Below are 10,537 nucleotides of genomic sequence, written 5' to 3' on the forward strand. Positions count from 1 at the left end.
TCAAAATGAGATCAACCAGTTGTTAGATGTCAATTTGTCAGACATGTAGCACCGTTCTAAATTGGATCATTTCTTCGTAGGCTATAGCATTTGTCCATTTTTCAACGTTTAGGGACGAAAGTAAAAACCGACTCCCGGGCATATTTTTTTCGACTTTTGTGGGCAAGAAACTTTAATCTCACTTAAAACAAGATCACCCAGTAGTTAGATGTGAATTTTCGAGATCTTTGGTACCGTTCTAAGTTGGGTCCTTTCTTCGTAGGCTATAGTATTGGCCCATTTTACAACGTTTTGGAACTAAAGTAAAAATCGAATCTTGGACTTTTTTTTTTTTTTTTTGTCATTTCTGGGAAAGAAACTTTAATGTCACTCAAAACGAGACCACCCAGTAGTTAGATTTGAATTTTTGAGACCTTTGGCACCGTTCTAAATTGAGTCCTTTTTTTCGTCAGTTATAGCATTGGCCCATTTTTCAACGTTTTGGGATGAAAGTAAAAACCGACTCTCGGGCATTTTTTTTTTTTTTTTACTTTTGTGGGCAAGAAACTTTAATGTCACTTAAAATGAGATCACCAGTAATTAAATATGAATTTTCGAGAACTTCGGCATCATTCTAAATTGGATCCCTTTCTCGTAGGCTATAGCATTGGCTCCTATTTCAACATTTCAGGATGAAAATAAAAATCGACTCTCGAACATATTTTTTTCGGCTTTTGGGGCCAAGAAACTTTAGTGTCACTTAAAACGAGATCACCTAGTACTTAGATGTGAATTTTCGAGACTTTTGGCACCATCCTAAATTGGGTCATTTCTTCGTAGGCTATAACATTCGCCCATTTTTCAATGTTTTAGGACCAAAATAAGAATCGACTCTCAGACATATTTTTTTTCGGCTTTTGTGGGCAAGAAACTTTAATGTCACTCAACATGAGGTCACCCAGTAGTTAGATGTGAACCTTCGAGACCTTTGACAACGTTGTAAATTGGGTCATTTCTTTGCAAGTTATAGCGTTGGCCCTTTCGTCAACATTTTGGGACGAAATTAAAAACCGACTCTCGGGCATATTTTCTTCGACTTTCATGGGCAAGAATCTTTAATGTCACTCAAAACGAGATCATCCAGTAGGTAGATATGAATTTTCGAGACGTTCGACACCGATCTAAATTGGGTCCTTTCTTCGTAGGCAATAGCATTGGCCCATTTTTCAACGTTTTGGGACCAAAATAAGAAACGAATCTCAAGCATATTTTTTTGGCTTTTGTTGGCAAGAAACTATAATGTCACTCAACATGAGGCCACCCAGTAATTTGATGTGAACCCTCGATACCTTTGGCACCGTTCTAAGTTGGGTCCTTTATTCTCAGATTTTGGCATTGGCCCTTTTTTCAACGTTTTGGGACGAAATTAAAAACCGACTCTCAGGCATATTTTCTTATGCTTTTATGGGCAAGAAACTTTACTGTCACTCAAGATGAGACCACCCAGTAGTTAGATGTGAACTTTTGATACCTATGGCACTGTTCTAAATCGGGTCCTTTCTTCTCAGGCTGTAGCATTGGCCCTTTTTTCAACGTTTTGGAACGAAAATAAAAATTGACTTGCGGGCATATTTTCTTCGACTTTTATGGGCAAGAAACTTTAATGTCACTCAAGACGAAACCACCAAGTAGTTCGATGTGAACTTTCGAGACCTTTGGCACCGTTCTAAATTGGGTCCTTTCTTCACAGACTATAGCATTGACCCATTTTTCAACGTTTTGGGACCAAAATAAGAACCGACTCTCAGGCATATTTTTTCGGCTTTTGTTGGCAAGAAACTATAATGTCACTCAACATGAGGTCACCCAGTAGTTTGATGTGAACCTTCGAGACCTTTGACACCGTTCTAAATTGGGTCATTTCTTCGCAGACTATAGCATTGACCTTTTCTTCAACGTTTTGGGATGAAAATAAAAACTGGCTCTCGGTATATTTTCTTCCGCTTTTATGGGCAAGAAATCTTAATAACTCTCAAAATGAGGCCACCCAGTAGTTAGATGTGAACTTTCGTGACTTTTGGCAACATTCTAAATTTATGATGGAGGCGGATGTTTTATAATAGATAAATAAATAAACCAACAAAATTAATTATCCCCTATGATCTAACAAAACGTGATCATCCTAGAGGTATTTGTATGAATGACGAATATATTTGAGATTTATTTTCTTGGACGAAATTGCAACAAATTTTCCTCTAAATAAATGGAATATCTCAAAGTCGGATTCTCAGTTAGTTATCCGATTGTACCCTAAAATTGAAACTCAATCTTTGATGTGCCAATGCACTTTAGTCTCATCTATATGAGATTTGGGAATTAAGTATAAGCCTAAGAAAAGGAGAATTGTAAGGTTTATAATTTGGTAACTAAAATCAGAAGTTTGCATGAGGTTTTGAAGTATAATTCATATGAATATTATTCACAACAATTTTCAATAGTGTTTGTTTTGTTTTATATATACGAAGAAGATTTCTAATACAAAGTGATGTATATGCACTGGAGCCTCGTTTGTAATGAATTTTTTAAAGCTAAAAACTTTGGTTGTATTAAAATTGAAGCTAACAAAGATTAATTAATTTTAATCAAAGTGTCAAATACAAGAAATGAATTTTTTATTTTACTTTTGAAATAAAAATAGAGGAGAACGAAACAATCACGATTAGAATAGAATGGAAATTTGTATCAATCATGATTAAAATAAAAATGAATCTTCATGTAATTAAGAATAAATTTCAATGGATGTTTACCTAATAACATTCTTTTTTGTTTCTTTAATCAATTTCTCCCTTCATATGTTCTTCACCAATTTCCTAATTTTCTCAACCCATCTCCCCGTCTCCAATTTTCTCTTTATTTTTTTTTCCAATCCAAAGGCTATGAAATACCAATTGAAAATTATAAACTTCTGTTGAAATTGTAATTAAAATAAAAGCAGTAGAACATATCATATCACTTTAATAATATATCAAAAACTACAAATGAATATTAAACAAACACATGTGACAAAAGAACTCGCAACTTGAATAGTACTGTAATATATTTATAAAATTTCTTCTATACGTTAGGATTATATAATAAATGTAAAATGATAGAAAGGTTACGTGAATAAACACTTAAACTAAATGAATTTTATTGATCTCGTTGTTGACAACAATTATGAAAGAAGCACACAACGATATGTAAGGATAAAACCTTTGTATAAATAAGCAATAAAATTGGACGACAAGAGGGTCAAGGAATTTAGATTTTCCTTGTTAAAATGCTAATTATTCAAATAATTTATACTTGATCCGATCATTTTCCCGATCTCTGCTTTAATAATTCCATGGCCAATTATCAATGGGAAGTTAGTTCTTGACTGATGCTGCAAAACAAATGAATAAAAAATCAAATTAACAAAAAAAAAAAAAACATTAGTTGAAAGAAATAAACAATCAATTTTTTTGAATGAGTTTTCATTCTAAAATTTCGACTCTACGATCCCTTCAATTTCTAGCATCAAAACTATTAAAGTAAGGAATGCGAATCTTATCAAACCACTAATTTCAAGAATAAAGATTAAATTTTGCCTTCCAACTAAAATTTATCTCACTTAAAAAATTAATTATTGCCTTGAAGAAAACAAACATTTCTGTTGAGATTGAAGAAAATACCAATAGTCTTTTCCGTGCAATCATTGTTGCATTTCTGATGACATGAAGCATTGGCATCGCCTTTTGCATCACATTCTTTCCTGCATGTTAGTACACATGATTCCATTTGAGGCCATAGTTTCATTCCTTCGGCGATACTTTTGATCTTTTCGGCCGCCTGAAGATCTGGGCTCATGTTAGCGGTCGTCTGTGCCTTGGAGAATTGTAGTGATCCCATCACAACAATGCACATAAAGAAAACAACCATAATGTTTTTTGCCATTTTTTAGTTTTAGCTTTCTGTAAGTCTATTTTTTTTTTTTTTGTTATGGGCTTTATGGTGTGAGGAAAGGAGAAGACCATTTTATAGCAATTTTAGTTGTTAAATTTAGATTATTTAGCAAAAAGTAGGGTTTTCTCTCACTCTCTCTCTCTATTTGTAACAAGTGGCCCGTGCATGTTTGTTTGTTCTCTAAATACAAGCAGAGGAAGAAAGGGTCATGACATCAAATAAAATGGTTGTGTTGACTAAAAATGATGTCTCAAATTAAAGGAGAATAAAAAATGAAAGCATATACAGCCTAAAGTGTGTAACAAACGTGAAAACTCAAAGTCAAGGTCGATGTTAACTTTATTCTTTCACGAACAAATAATTGTTGAAAACATTCCTTTTTTGAACTACTCCTCTTTTACGGAAGTCCCTTGTGTCTTTAATCTCCATGATGTGGTTAATTTACTTTACCAAAAGCAATAACAATACTAATTATTTCAAAATAGTTTTACGTTGTAAAAAAATATAAAAGAAAGAAAGAAGGTGTGGTTAATTTAATAGAGAGTGCATTGAGTCAATTATAGAATTCAAAACACTCATCACAAACTTAATCATAAAGAATATACCTCAAACCCGGCCCCAAAGTATTTAGGGCACATTAATATGATTTCAATTTTACCCAAAATACAACCAAATATCATTCCTCTTATATGCAGTTGAAATATACGTACAACTTCTCATTTTTCTAATTAAGAATTTAATTCAATCAATTTTTACCTAAGAACGTTCTTTTTTTTTCTTTTTACCATTTTCTCCCTTCCTATATCTTTCACCAATTTCCTAATTTTTCCAACCCATCTCCCCATCTCGAATTTTCTCTTTATTATTTTGCATTCAAAGACGAATATTCTTCTATCATCTTAACAAACTTTCATTTTTCTCTTTACAGTATGAATTACCAATTGAAAGTAAACTGATCTTAAAATTGTTACTAAAAGAGAAAGGTAATACTTTTACCGTCCAAATGGTTTGTTTTGTAGAGGGCAGGTGGTTCAACAAAAGAAATGCAAGAATACATGGAACATTTTCTACATACAAGCAACCTTTCTTCGTAGGCTATAGCATTGACCAACTTTTCAACGCTTTTGGACGAAAATAAAAATCGACTCTCGGGCATATTTTTTTCAGCTTTTGTGGGCAAGAAACTTTAATGTCACTCAAACGAGACAACCCAGTAGGTATATGTGAATTTTTGAAAACTTTGGCACCGTTCAAAATTGGGTCCTTTCTTCATAGGCTATAGCATTGGCCCCTTTTATAACGTTTTGGAGCAAAAATAAAAATCGACTTTGGGTTTTTTTTTTTTTTTGGCTTTTGTGTGCAACAAACTTTAATGTCACTCAAAACGAGACCACTCACTTGTTAGATATGAATTTTCGAGACTTTCGACATTCTTCTAAATTTGATCTTTATTTCGTGGGCTGCATTGTCCCTTATTTTGACGTTTTGGGACGAAATTAAAAATCAACTCTCAGACTTTTTTTTTTCGGCTTTTGTGGACAAAGAACTTTAATGTCACTTAAAACGAGACCACCGAGTAGTTAGATGTGAATTTTTGAGACCTTCGGCACCGTTCTAAATTGGATCTTTTCTTCGTAGGCTATAGCATTGACACTTTTTTCAACGTTTTGGAACCAAAATGAGAACCGACTCTCAGACATATTTTTTTTCGACTTTTGTACACAAGAAACTTTAATGTCACTCAACATGAGGCCACCCAGTTGTTAGATGTAAACCTTGGAGACTTTTGACACCGTTCGAAATTGGGTCCTCTCTTCGCAGGCTATAACGTTGGCCCTTTTTTCAATGTTTTGGGACGAAAGTAATAATCGACTCTCTGGCATATTTTTTTACGGCTTTTGTGGGCAAAAAACTTTAATCTCACTCAAAACGAGACCATCCAGTAGTTAGATGTGATTTTTTGAGACCTTTGACACCGTTCTAAATTGAGTCCTTTCCTGGTAGACTATAGCATTGGCCCATTTTTCAATGTTTTGGGCTGAAAGTGAAAACCGACTCTCGGACATATTTTTTTTCGACTTTTGTGGGCAAAAAACTTTAATGTCACTCAAAATGAGACCAACCAGTTGTTATATGTCAATTTGTCAGACCTGTAGCACCATTCTAAATTGGATCATTTCTTCGTAGGCTATAGCATTTGCCCATTTTTCAACGTTTAGGGACGAAAGTAAAAACCGACTCTCGGGCATATTTTTTTCGACTTTTGTGGGCAAGAAACTTTAATGTCACTTAAAACAAGATCACCCAGTAGTTAGATGTAAATTTTCGAGATCTTTGGTACCGTTCTAAATTGGGTCCTTTCGTCGTAGGCTATAGTATTCGCCCCTTTTATAACGTTTTAGAACTAAAGTAAAAATCGAATCCTAGACATTTTTTTTTTTTTTTTGTCTTTTGTGGGAAAGAAACTTTAATGTCACTCAAAACGAGACCACCCAGTAGTTAGATGTGAATTTTTTAGACCTTTGGCACCGTTCTAAATTGAGTCCTTTTTTTCGTCAGTTATAGCACTGACCCATTTTTCAACGTTTTCGGACGAAAGTAAAATCCGACTCTCGGGCTTTTTTTTTTTTTTTTTTACTTTTGTGGGCAAGAAACTTTAATGTCACTCAAAACGAGACCACCGGTAGTTAAATATGAATTTTCCAGAACTTCGGCATCATTCTAAATTGGATCCTTTTCTCGTAGGCTATAGCATTGGCTCCTATTTCAACATTTCAGGATTAAAATAAAAGTCGACTCTCGAACATATTTTTTTCGGCTTTTGTGGGGAAGAAACTTTAATGTCACTTAAAACGATATCACCTAGTAGTTAGATGTGAATTTTCGAGACCTTCGGCACCGTCCTAAATTGGGTCATTTCTTCGTAGGCTATAACATTCGCCCATTTTTCAACGTTTTAGGACCAAAATAAGAATCGACTCTCAGACATATTTTTTTTCGGCTTTTGTGGGCAAGAAACTTTAATGTCACTCAACATGAGGTCACCCAGTAGTTAGATGTGAACCTTCGAGACCTTTGACAACGTTGTAAATTGGGTCATTTCTTTGCAAGTTATAGCGTTGGCCCTTTCGTCAACATTTTGGGACGAAATTAAAAACCGACTCTCGGGCATATTTTCTTCGGCTTTCATGGGCAAGAATCTTTAATGTCACTCAAAACGAGATCATCCAGTAGGTAGATGTGAATTTTCGAGACGTTCGACACCGATCTAAATTGGGTCCTTTCTTCGTAGGCAATAGCATTGGCCCATTTTTCAACGTTTTGGGACCGAAATAAGAAACGAATCTCAAGCATATTTTTTTTGGCTTTTGTTGGCAAGAAACTATAATGTCACTCAACATGAGGCCACCCAGTAATTTGATGTGAACCCTCGAGACCTTTGGCACCGTTCTAAGTTGGGTCCTTTATTCTCAGATTTTGGCATTGGCCCTTTTTTCAACGTTTTGGGACGAAATTAAAAACCGACTCTCAGGCATATTTTCTTATGCTTTTATGGGCAAGAAACTTTAATGTCACTCAAGATGAGACCACCCAGTAGTTAGATGTGAACTTTTGATACCTATGGCACTGTTCTAAATCGGGTCCTTTCTTCTCAGGCTGTAGCATTGGCCATTTTTTCAACGTTTTGGAACGAAAATAAAAATCGACTTGCGGCATATTTTCTTCGACTTTTATGGACAAGAAACTTTAATGTCACTCAAGATGAGACCACCTAGTAGTTAGATGCGAACTTTTGATACCTATGACACTCTTCTAAATCGGGTCCTTTCTTCTCAGGCTGTAGCATTGGCCCTTTTTTCAACGTTTTGGGACGAAATTAAAAATCGACTTACGGCATATTTTCTTCGACTTTTATGGACAAGAAATTTTAATGTCACTCAAGATGAGACCACCCAGTAGTTAGATGTGAACTTTTGATACCTATGGCACTGTTCTAAATCGGGTCCTTTCTTCTCAGGATGTAGCATTGGCCCTTTTTTCAACGTTTTGGGACGAAAATTAAAATCAACTTACGGGCATATTTTCTTTGACTTTTATGGGCAAGAAACTTTAATGTCACTCAAGATGAAACCACCCAGTAGTTAGATGTGAACTTTCGAGACCTTTGGCATCGTTCTAAATTGGGTCCTTTCTTCGCAGACTATAGCATTGACTCAGTTTTAAACGTTTTGGGACCAAAATAAGAACCGACTCTCAGGTATATTTTTTCGGCTTTTGTTGGCAAGAAACTATAATGTCACTCAACATGAGGCCACCCAGTAGTTTGATGTGAACTTTCGAGACCTTTGGCACCATTCTAGATTGGGTCATTTCTTCGCAGACTATAGCATTGACCTTTTCTTCAACGTTTTGGGATGAAAATAAAAACTGACTCTCTGGTATATTTTCTTCCGCATTTATGGGCAATAAATCTTAATAACTCTCAAAATGAGGCCACCCAGTAGTTAGATGTGAACTTTCGTGACTTTTGGCACCATTCTAAATTTATGATGGAGGCGGATGTTTTATAATAGATAAATAAATAAACCAACAAAATTAATTATCCCCTATGATCTAACAAAACGTGATCATCCTAGAGGTATTTGTGTGAATGACGAATATATTTGAGATTTATTTTCTTGGACGAAATTGCAACAAATTTTCCTCTAAATAAATGGAATATCTCAAAGTCGGATTCTCAGTTAGTTATCCGATTGTACCCTAAAATTGAAACTCAATCTTTGATGTGCCAGTGTACTTTAGTCTCATCTATAGGAGAGATTTGGGAATTAAGTATAAGCCTAAGAAAAGGAGAATTGTAAGGTTTATAATTTGGTAACTAAAATCAGAAGTTTGCATGAGGTTTTGAAGTATAATTCATATGAATATTATTCACAACAATTTTCAATAGTGTTTGTTTTGTTTTATATATACGAAGAAGATTTCTAATACAAAGTGATGTATATGCACTGGAGCCTCATTTGTAATGAATTTTTTAAAGCTAAAAACTTTGGTTGTATTAAAATTGAAGCTAACAAAGATTAATTAATTTTAATCAAAAGTGTCAAATACAAGAAATGAATTTTTTATTTTACTTTTGAAATAAAAATAGAGGAGAACGAAACAATCACGATTAGAATAGAATGGAAATTTGTATCAATCATGATTAAAATAAAAATGAATCTTCATGTAATTAAGAATAAATTTCAATGGATGTTTACCTAATAACATTCTTTTTTTGTTTCTTTAATCAATTTCTCCCTTCATATGTTCTTCACCAATTTCCTAATTTTCTCAACCCATCTCCCCGTCTCCAATTTTCTCTTTATTTTTTTTTCCAATCCAAAGGCTATGAAATACCAATTGAAAATTATAAACTTCTGTTGAAATTGTAATTAAAATAAAAGCAGTAGAACATATCATATCACTTTAATAATATATCAAAAACTACAAATGAATATTAAACAAACACATGTGACAAAAGAACTCGCAACTTGAATAGTACTGTAATATATTTATAAAATTTCTTCTATACGTTAGGATTATATAATAAATGTAAAATGATAGAAAGGTTACGTGAATAAACACTTAAACTAAATGAATTTTATTGATCTCGTTGTTGACAACAATTATGAAAGAAGCACACAACGATATGTAAGGATAAAACCTTTGTATAAATAAGCAATAAAATTGGACGACAAGAGGGTCAAGGAATTTAGATTTTCCTTGTTGAAATGCTAATTATTCAAATAATTTATACTTGATCCGATCATTTTCCCGATCTCTGCTTTAATAATTCCATGGTCAATTATCAATGGGAAGTTAGTTCTTGACTGATGCTGCAAAACAAATGAATAAAAAATCAAATTAACAAAAAAAAAAAAAACATTAAGTTGAAAGAAATAAACAATCAATTTTTTTTGGATGAGTTTTCATTCTAAAATTTCGACTCTACGATCCCTTCAATTTCTAGCATCAAAACTATTAAAGTAAGGAATGCGAATCTTATCAAACACACTAATTTCAAGAATAAAGGTTAAATTTTGCCTTGCAACTAAAATTTATCTCACTTAAAAAATTAATTATTGCCTTAAAGAAAACAAACATTTCTGTTGAGATTGAAGAAAATACCAATAGTCTTTTCCGTGCAATCATTGTTGCATTTCTGATGACATGAAGCATTGGCATTGCCTTTTTGCATCACATTCTTTCCTGCATGTTAGTACACATGATTCCATTTGAGGCCATAGTTTCATTCCTTCGGCGATACTTTTGATCTTTTCGGCCGCCTGAAGATCTGGGCTCATGTTAGCGGTCGTCTGTGCCTTGGAGAATTGTAGTGATCCCATCACAACAATGCACATAAAGAAAACAACCATAATGTTTTTTGCCATTTTTTAGTTTTAGCTTTCTGTAAGTCTATTTTTTTTTTTTTTGTTATGGGCTTTATGGTGTGAGGAAAGGAGAAGACCATTTTATAGCAATTTTAGTTGTTAAATTTAGATTATTTAGCAAAAAGTAGGGTTTTCTCTCA

General features: G+C 33.7%; 1 long non-coding RNA gene across 1 annotated transcript; it reads right to left on the minus strand.

Moving 5' to 3' along the window:
- Window positions 1–9,580: 9,580 nt before the first annotated feature.
- LOC116403495 lies at window positions 9,581–10,199 on the minus strand. Its single transcript, XR_004216268.1, has 2 exons — window positions 10,135–10,199; window positions 9,581–9,842 (listed from the first exon to the last, which is right to left on the minus strand). It is a non-coding gene; the product is annotated as an uncharacterized LOC116403495 (long non-coding RNA).
- Window positions 10,200–10,537: the final 338 nt, after the last annotated feature.

This window comes from Cucumis sativus, chromosome 4 (genome assembly GCF_000004075.3).
Source record: "Cucumis sativus cultivar 9930 chromosome 4, Cucumber_9930_V3, whole genome shotgun sequence".
Lineage (NCBI taxonomy): Eukaryota > Viridiplantae > Streptophyta > Magnoliopsida > Cucurbitales > Cucurbitaceae > Cucumis > Cucumis sativus.